Genomic DNA, 10,636 nt, shown 5'->3' on the forward strand with positions numbered 1-10,636 from the left:
CAATATTAATGTTCTCATTCCATTTATTAAAGTTAGATCCATTCAGCTTATTTTCAGTCAACAGTGATAACATGGGATTCATTTTGACAAAAGAGGATACTACAAAATAATAGAAATCAACAAATAGAAATCAATAATGGTTTAACACACAAAATCAATTCAGAAATTATAAGCACATAGCAAGTAGGAATGATATGAGAAAATACTTAAAAAATTCAATCCTAAATAATTTCCAACGTTTTCAACAAACTGATATCAGTGTCCCGTTTAGGCGAGAGTCAAAGCTACCATCCATTGAATAGTGTTGTCAGCTCATCTAAAATGTTAAACATTCTAGCAACCTTTTATTCGATCAAGATCAGAATCCAGCGTTGTCCCGTTTAGGCGAGAGTCAAGGCTATTCTATCTCATGAGCTTCTACCATTGTTTCGCAATTTGCAAGTCAAATATGGTCGCCACCATTAGGGTGATCTATACCATATAAAACACTTACAAACCACTTATCATGCGAGATTAAACGGTGTGAAATTGCTAATGAACTTTCCTCCATTAGGGAGGATTACTCACTAAAACAAACGCGGTGTAAAACCCACAATGGAGATCGAATATCTTAATAATAATAAAGCTCATTGTTTAAAATGTATTTCCTTTATTATTCTAATAAATAAATCTCATTAAATCCTATTTAAGAATTAAAATTCAAAAATAAGAATTTAATATAATATTTATAAAATTATACTTAGATGGTGATTGAAATAAAATTAATTATTTCCATCTTAGTAATAATCTTAAATATAAATATTAAGGAAATTAATTTAAGTTGAATTAAATAAATAATTAGCAACTTAAAAATTTCCTTTGAGAATATATTTATTGGGTTTCGAAAATTTAAAGTATATAAAAATACAATTTTCGAAAATAATAAAAATAGAAAAGAAATACTTCAAGCAAAAATATCACCTATCTAGATATTCTTTTGACTAGTTAATTCAATTTCTAATAATATATATATATATATATATATATTAAATTCATTTATTTTAAATTAATCAATTAAATGAAAAAATCATTGATTGTAGTTGGTCCAAGAATTAATTAAAATAACTAATTAATTTACAACTCAATCTATTTTTCAAAATAAAAATTCGAAAATATTGCATAAATAAAATGCAAATTTCGAAATTGATTAATAAAATAAAGAAAAATATATATATTGAAAATTATTTAAATTTAAGTTGAAAAATTAAATTTCAACCTAAAAATAATTTTCTATTTAATTAAGTGTCATGAAAAATCAATAAATATTTAAGTATCATGATGAAAATCAACTTAGATATTTAGATTCTTCAAGTTAATTAAATGTATTAAATTCAAGAAATAATAATTAAGTGTAGAGAAGGCTTAATTATTAATTTCTATTTAATACTAGGAAAAATATACTTAATAAAATTGTACCAAAATTAATTATTTAAATAATTAATTTCACAAAAGTATAATATTTTCCTATTTAAATATTAGAAATAATAAGTAGTCTAGAAATTACTATCTAGAAAATACCTTATTTGACTAAGTATCTTTTCAAAAATTTGAAAAATATCTAATTTAAGTTAGATAGAAAAAATCTAAAACTTAAATAATTTCAAATTTAGATTTAATTAAATATCAAAAATTAAGTTGTAACCACTTAATTTGAAGATATCTTTTTAAAGTTAATATTTGAAAAGATATTAACCAAAAAATATCTAAAATATTCCATTTTAAGTTAATATTCAAAAGGATATTAACTTAAAAAATATCTTAAGAATCTTTAATAACTAATGCCTAAGATTCCTCAACTTGATTTAAAATTTAAATCAAATATTCAAATTTAAGTTAGATAAGAAAAATCAGTTGATACAACTAATTTATAACTTAAATAGGAATATTTAATTAAATAAGCTCGAGAAAGAATCTTAGTTAGTTAAAATTCTATATTTAATTAAATACAAGAAAAATACAAATAGTTTATCTAGAAATAATATCTAAACTAAAAGTGTTTTTCTTAAAATTAACTTTAAAATATTAAAATGAAAATAAATTTCATATATTTTAAAAGTTAATTATGTTGCTAATTCAATTTTATTAGGTCAAACTAATATAATTAACCTAGTATAGTTATTCAAATCAGGCAAATGGACCTTCACAATTGGGGTAGTTCATGTGAGGGGGTGCTGGGTTCAGTATGTCGTACCCACTTCTATGGCTCCCAACTCTCACACAAGGCCCAAAAGAGAGGAATTTAACGTTAAAATAAATAACTGTTATTAATTGAATAGGTCCAATAACTAAATGGACCTAAATAAAATCTATCAAGGTGTGACATTTTATTTAGCAACAACCTATATGTATCTATATTATAAAATAAAATAAACATATAGGCTCACACAAGCACACTTTGGATGGATCCTATCATGTTGCTAGGTCATACACAGATGAAAGAAGATTGTAAAATTTACCTGTTACAAATTATTAACTTGACCAAGGGAGCCATCAGATCATTAGATCTGGCAAAAGATAACCATGGCTATTTGCAATCAAGTAATAATAGGTTTTAAAAAACTTACACACAAGTTTAAACCACATACTCCTGCAACAAGGTTAGCTGGATAGTTGGAAGTAATAAATAATTTCGAAAAATAAATAATTAAATAAAAAATATTTAATTAATTTCGAAAATAAAAATTAAAAAAAAATTATTTTCGGGAATAAAATTTAAATTTCAAAATTGAAAAAAAAATTTAAAATTAAACCTACTTTTTGAAAAATTAGGTTTCAATCAACCTAAATATCATTTCAAAATTTGCTAATACTTTTAAAAATTAAATGTTATTTTAAAAATAAAAATTAAATAAAAATTAGAAAAGATAAAAGAAATATCTTTTCAGATTTTTAAATTTAATTTAAATAAATAAAATAACAAAATTTAAAAGTTAGCAAAATATCTTATATCTATTTAAAAATTACATGATTATAAATATCTTATTTTAAATTTAAATAAGGTCAAAATATCTAAAAAGATTTAATTTTAAAAAAAAAAATCTTAAAAGATAAGATATTATTAAAAAAAAAATATCTTAAAAGATAAGATATTTTAAAATATCTTAAAAGATTTTATAAATATCTCATAAAATCTGACCTTAAATTTAAAAAAAAAAATAAGATATAATCAAATTTAAAAATAAGATAGATTTTTAAGCAAGAAGATAGATACTAATTCTATTCGAATTCAAATTACACTAATATCTTGAATTAAATTTAAAAAATATTAAATTAATTCAAAATGATAATTAGAATTGAATTAGGAATAGTGATAGTATATATACAAAACCATACAAAAAATCGGAAGTTAATTACATGAAAAAGCATGAAAAATCGAAGAAAAACGAAAAAATTCGAAACTGTACGGACAGATTTGCGATCGCAGGAAAAAGTCAGCACAGCCCCGATTTTTTCAAATCTTCAAAAAATCATAACTAATTCAAATAAAATCCAAATTAAGTTCTGTAAAAAGCTAACTTGCTTAATTTTTTCCATACTATCCAATAAAAATAATTCCAGAGATAAAATCGCAATTATTTTTCACGAAAATTTAACAAACATCAATCAATCATCAAATAACACTCAATACAACATGATACCATCCAAAGAACATACAAACAATCGTTTTAAAGTCCAAATTTCATGCAAGTAAATCAATTATTATGGCTCTGAGGCCAGTTGTTAGAAATTATTTTACCAGGATCTTAGATCTACTCACAAGTATGTTGTTTAAACACCCTAAATATGAACTTTCTAAAACGATAAATTAAACACATATAAAGTTAAGAAAACCTTACATTGATGCAGCGGAATTAATGTCTCCTTCCACTCAGATCTCTAACCCTTGATTCCTTTCTGTAGCAGAGTATAATCAAGATCTGAGCCCGAATGTCCTTCTTCTTCAAGTTTGATCCTTCACAGTCTTCCAATCTATGATTGAGTTGCGCTTCTTTGTGTGTGGGCACTTACTCTTTCACTAGGGTCACGAAAAAGATGAAGGGAAAAGAGAGAGAGGTATTTCGGCCAAGGATAGAAAGTGGGAAGGCTCAGTTTTCTGAAGAGAGAAATTTCTGTCAGAAAGGCTTGTTGAAAACTTGTGATTTGACTGAGCCATCACTTTCTATTTATAGGCAACTACTAGGTCTAGGTTTAGAATTATTTGGCATTAAAATAATAAAATATTAATTTGAAAAAATCAACATTAAGTGGCCGGCCTAGGTGTTGTAATGTGCCTCACTTAATTTTGCAATTTTATCAAATTTTATCTCTATTTTTCTCAAAAAATGCAAATTTTCCAATTCTAACCTTTTAAATGCCAAAACTAATTATTTAATAACTAAAATAGATTATTAAATAATATTGTCATTTAATTTAATTATTAATTAGACATATAAAGTCCATTAATAAATAAATAAACCTAGAAAACTCTTTTCTTTACAATTTCACCCCTGCTTAGTGAAAATTCATAAAATTAGACATAGTCTAACTTTAGAATTATAATTGATCAATCACGAATCAATTAATGAGTCTTACAAGCAGAATTTTCTCAACTGGAATGGGGACCATGGATCTATATGCTGAGCTTCCAATAAGTGAACCAAATTTACCAAGTAAATTCCTACTTATTAATTCTTCGTTGAATCCACTCTTAGAACATAGAATTGTACTCTCAGACTTATATAGAGCATATTGTATGTTCCACGATATCAATATACTATCTCATTTAACCATTGTTATAATCTTATTGTGATTTAAAGATCCTCTATATAGATGATTTACATCGAGATGGGATTTCTTTACCGTTCTCACCCCTCAATGTATTTTGCCCCTTAAAACACTTAGCTACCTGTAAATGGTGTTTAGTGATCTAATGATTAGTCAGTTAAACAAGAGCTCATCCATTTACTTCTATTTGCTAAGCTCGAAGGGAATCATCACTTGACTTCTATACACCAGTAGAAGCTATAGATTCCATATTTATGTTCAGCACTCCCACTCAATCATACTATCATGTTCCCAAAATATACGTATCACCCTGACCCGAAAGTAGGCTTAACTAATAAATCTAAGAACATGAATAAAACCCAACAGTTTCTCCTTTTCAGCTAACCCTAAACAGTTATCGCATAGCCCTTGGGTTTTATGCGATGTACATGGAGTATGTGCGAAAGGAACATTCGATGGAGGACTTCAGCTACTTTTATGATATAAAAAATGTGGGCCACAAAAATGGCTTCTATTGCTTCAGCAAGTGGGCCACTTCTAATATTAACGGAGTAGAAGGCATGGTTTCCAATATGGCAGATTGGAAATCTAAGTGGTTCTATATATTCATAGTACCAGGGATTAGGACAGATTTTAATCGTCGACCCAGTACGTCGCACTTTCCAATACTTAGCTTATATTTGTTACCTTATGAAGTCGATAACAGTTGTTTCCTCATTGATCGTAGATAGACCGGCTCGACCTGTTCTAGATCTAATCCGAAAAGAAGTTGTTGAGGTCCTTGGTAGCCTTTCTGTTCAAGATCACGATTGGCGATTGCTGTACACAACTTTGAATTTGTGAGAACATAAGCTAATTCTAGAGAATGCCAGCCTTCATCGAGAGACAGTGTAGAAGGACCCGTCTAAGAAGCAAAAAGAGAGAATAGACAAGTGTCTATCCAAACAAACCTCTCGACCAACATGAGCGATATAACATAACATATATATAGTTATCTTAATGTTTTTATCTTCACAGAAATGACTTTCTTGAAGCAAGCTCCAGTGCTTAACTGCAAGCCCAAAGCTGGAACTGCGACGACTTCTCCTATCATCCCTCAGAAGAGGAGGAGTGATGTTTTTGTGACTCCTGCTGCTGACTCGTCTAAGAAGCAGATTAGGCCCTCTCAGGATAAGGGAAAGAAGGTCATGATCGACCCGTCTGTTAGAGCTCTTGACTTTGTGACTCTTCAGGCCAAGTTTGTGAATGACGAGTTTGTGTTGAGGGTGGAGGCGATCCCTACTGAGGAATTGATGTCGTTAGGGGTGGAACTGGCCACATAGTTCATGACTCTATTCTCGAGGGCATTTGTCGCAGGTTCCAAAGAGGTTGATCTTTTGAAAAAGCAAATCACTCAGCTTCAGGAGATCAACAAGAAGCTAAAGCAAGACGCGAACTCCAAGGACAAAGATCTCGAGAACCTCCAAAAGTCCAAAGAGCAGGTGGAACTTCAGGCCAAGCTCTCTCAGTCAAAGGTTGAGGAGTTGGCTCTCGACTTGGATACTGAGAAGGAAAATCGAAAGAAACAGTATGATCAAGTTGTTTCTGACTATATATACACAACTCTATCCATGGTGCCAAACTTTGACTTCTCCATCCTTGGAGCGGAAGCGGTTGAGATGGCCGAAGGTTTTCATGCTATGTCGCCTACTCAAACTAAGGGGTACGGAGGGAATCTTTTTCCTGAGGAGGCAGAGACTACGAATACAGAAGAGGTCGCTGATGAAGCCGCTAGTAAGGTCACGGATAGCTCTACTGCCCCTATTGCTCCAACTGCTTAAATTATCTAAGTTTTTTATTTCTTTAGTTATTAAACTCTTTTAGCGGTACACAGGTACTCGCATTTTATACTTGGACAAATTTCAGTTTGCTTTCTTTATATTTTGAACATTATATATCCCTTCGAGGATATTTATTTATATGTTTGCTTTTCGCGGTACACGGGTACTCACATATTTTACAGACTTAATCTTAATCTGTTTTTCCAATTACAGCTTGGTGTAATAACTTTAAAAAATGCTAAGGCAAAAAAATTGAAATGTCGAGAAATCAATAACCTTTATTATAACAAGAAATCAATAGTACAAAGTAGCTTTATGGTAGGCTATACCCCCTATATTTTGAACATTTATACAAATAAATTGACTAAGTATAAATACACTGCGAGTACTATTGATAATAATACTTGAGACTTTCACCGTTCCAAGCCCTTCGGATCACAGTACCATCAAGTTCTATTAGTCAATAGGTCTCATGGCCAATTTTCTCAGTGATAAGGTATGGTCCTTCCTAATTATCACCAAAAACTCCATGCGCTGGATTTTTCGTGTTTGGCATGACTTTTCCCAAAACCAAATCCCCTACTCGCAGGGTTCGCTCTTTGATATTTGAATTGAAATAGCGAGCAGTTCGCTGCTGATAGGCCACATTCTTCAAATGAGCCTGATCGTGCTTTTCCTCTAAAAGATCAAGTTAAAGTAATTGATTTTCTGTATTTCCACTAAGGTTGAATACATCTTTTCGTAGGGATCCTGTCCCAACATCGACTAGTACCATCGCTTCGCACCCTCAGGAGAGCGAGAAGGGGGTTTCACCAGTCGTGGATCAGGGAGTTGTATTATATGACCATAAAACTTGTGGAAGTTCTTCTGGTCATACCCCTTTACGCTCTTTCAGCTTACCCTTGATGTTATGCTTAATTATCTTATTTACTCCTTCTGTTTAACCATTGCTTTGTGGATAGGAGACTGCGGAAAATGCTTTTTTAATGCCCAACTCATCACACAACTGGCGCATCTCCTTACCGTCAAACTGTTTTCCATTATCTGAGATCAATTTATAAGGTATGTCGAATCTGTAGATGATGGAATTGTACACAAACTCTCGCAATTTAACAGACGTAATAGTCGCAAGGGCTTTTGCTTCGGCCCACTTGGTGAAGTAATCGACTGCGACTACGGTGTATTTTACTCCGCCCTTCCCTTTTGGTAACTCATCAATTAGGTCTATGCCCCAAATCGCAAAAGGCCAGGGACTTGTTATGGAGTTTAGCTGACTTGGTGGTTGGTTGACATACGCGACTATCCGCTGACATTTGTCGCACTTCTTAGCAAAGTTTGAGGCGTCTACTTGTAATGTCGGCCCATAGTACCCTGGCTGCATTATTTTTAAAGCAAGGGAATTACCCCCGGTTTGGTTGCCGCAGATGCCACCATGCACTTCGCGGAGTATGTAATCACACTTAGTCCAATCTATGCATTTGAGCAACGGTTGGCTGAAGCTTCTGCGATAGAGCTTATCGTCATAAATGACATATCGAGCAGCTCGATACCGCAATTTTCTAGCCTCTATCTTATCTTTAGGGAGGATTCCTTTTTTCAAGTAATCCTTTATTGGGGTCGTCCAGGTGACCTCTTTGAAGGTATCTACCTCCATTACCTCGTTCCGGCTGACTGTTGGATGAGTTAGCACATCAACAGGAATTACATCGAGTAATTTGGCTTCTCTTGTCGAGGCCAAACAGGCCAAAGCGTCTACATGAGAGTTATGAGCTCGAGGTACTTTAGAGACAATTACTTTCTTAAATCTTTGTAGCAACTCGCAAGTTAGGACGAGGTATCTAGCCAAACGACTTCCTCTGGCCAAGTATTCTCCGTTTACCTGACTGACAACTATCTGGGAATCGCTAAAGGCTTGTAAATACTCGATCCTCATCTCAAGAGCGAGTTTCAATCATGCGATTAACTCCTTAAACTCGGCTTCATTGTTAGATGTGAAAAAATTCAAATCTAAGTGTAGCATGTACTTTAAAATTACTGAGGCTTATGCGTATTATACCACCTCCTGAGCCTTCGCTGTTGGATGCTCCATCAACATACAAAGTTCATCCTTCATTGTTTGGTACGTCAGGATCAATTCGCTCTTCTATAATTGCCACCTCACTGCTTGGAAATTCAAGTATGAAATTTGCAAGGGCTTGTCCCTTAATCGCGGATTTAGGTTTGTATTTGATATCGAACTGGCTCAACTCCACTGACCATTTCAACAATCTACCTGAGGCCTCTGGTTTCACTAAAACTTGCCTCAAAGGATAGTTTATTAAAACTTCAATGCTATGGGCCTGGAAATAAGGTCGCAATTTTCTCGACGCTATTATACCAGGGCAAAAGCCAATTTCTCCATCTGTGGATAACGAGTCTCAACGTCTAAGAGGCGCTTGCTGACATAGTACACTGGGTACTGCTTCCCTTGGTCTTCACGGATTAGTACCGAACTAATCACATATTGGGACACTGCGAGGTAGATGGATACGACTTCTCCAAGCATTGGCTTGGAAAGAATTGGGGGCTGCCCCAAATGCAATTTGAGGGCCTGAAAAGCTTCTTCACAGTTCTTAGTCCATTGAAACTTCTTATTTCCTTTTAAAATTTGAAAAAACTCTACGCTTATCAGAGGAACGCGATATAAAGCGATTCAAAGCTGCGACTTCACCCGTGAGGCTTTGGACCTCTTTTGGTATGGTCGGAGATCGCATTTCCACCAAATCTTTGATTTTAGAAGGCTTAGCCTCGATTCCTCGCTGGTTCACCATAAACCCAAGGAATTTTCCTGATCCGAATCCAAAGACACATTTGAGATGGTTGAGTCGCATTTTAAATCATCGTAGTATCTCGAACATTGGTTGTAGATGGGTGACATGGTCCTTCGCATGTTGAGATATTATGAGCATATCGTCAACATATACTTCCATAGTCTCACCAATCAGGTCTGCGAACATCATGTTCACTAGCCTCTGGTACGTTGCTCCTTCGTTTATCAAACCAAAAGGCATTACCTTGTAATAATACAAACCTCAGTTTGTAATAAAATAGGTATATTCCTGGTCTGGTTCATACATCAGAATTTGGTTATATCCCGAGTATGCATCCATGAAACTGAGAATTTCATGACCTGCAGTAGCATCAACGAGTTGGTCAATGCTAGGTAAGGGAAAACTTTCCTTCGGACAAGCTTTATTCAAATCAATGAAAACAACGCATGTACGCCATGAGCCATTAGGCTTAGGCACCAGTACGGGATTCGCTAACCAATTTGGGTAGAATGACTCCCTTACGAAGCCACATGCCAAAAGGCGATCTACTTCCTCCTTCAGCGCTTAGTACCTCGCCGGGTCCATTTTCCAGCACTTTTGTCAGACACCTCGCACTTTGGGGTCAATGTTCAACTGGTGACACATGACCTGTGGAGATATTCCAACCATGTCCGAGTGTTTAAAGGCGAAAACATCTATGTTTTGTTTGAGAAAGGTAACGAGCTTTTCTCGATGTTGAAAAGTTAGTTTAGAACCAATTTAAAAAACTTTATTATTATCTAAAGGGTCAATAGGTACCTCAATAGTATATTCCGCAACTTGGGCGGTAGTCGTATAATCGAGGATCCTCGGATCTAAATCTGGCTTTTCTTCCTGTGGTATCTCCTCAATTCTGAATACTTCTTGTCGAAGAGGTGGTGCTTCCAACATGTATATCATGTTGATTGATTTCTTTTTTGCGAGTTTTAATGCAGCATTGTAACATTCTCCCGAGTCCGACTGGACACATCGCACAGATTCTACTCCAGCGGGAGTAGGGAACTTCATGGTATGATGGTAGATGGATGTCACGATCTTCATTTCCTTTAGGATAGGGCGGTCAATTACTGCATTATATGCTGAGTACTGGTCGATAACAGCAAAGTCAGCCATCGACTTTGCCACGACAGGTGCGGTTCCTAAAGTGATCGGGAGCTTGATCAT

This window comes from Cannabis sativa, chromosome X (assembly GCF_029168945.1).
Source record: "Cannabis sativa cultivar Pink pepper isolate KNU-18-1 chromosome X, ASM2916894v1, whole genome shotgun sequence".
NCBI classification, from domain to species: Eukaryota; Viridiplantae; Streptophyta; class Magnoliopsida; order Rosales; family Cannabaceae; genus Cannabis; species Cannabis sativa.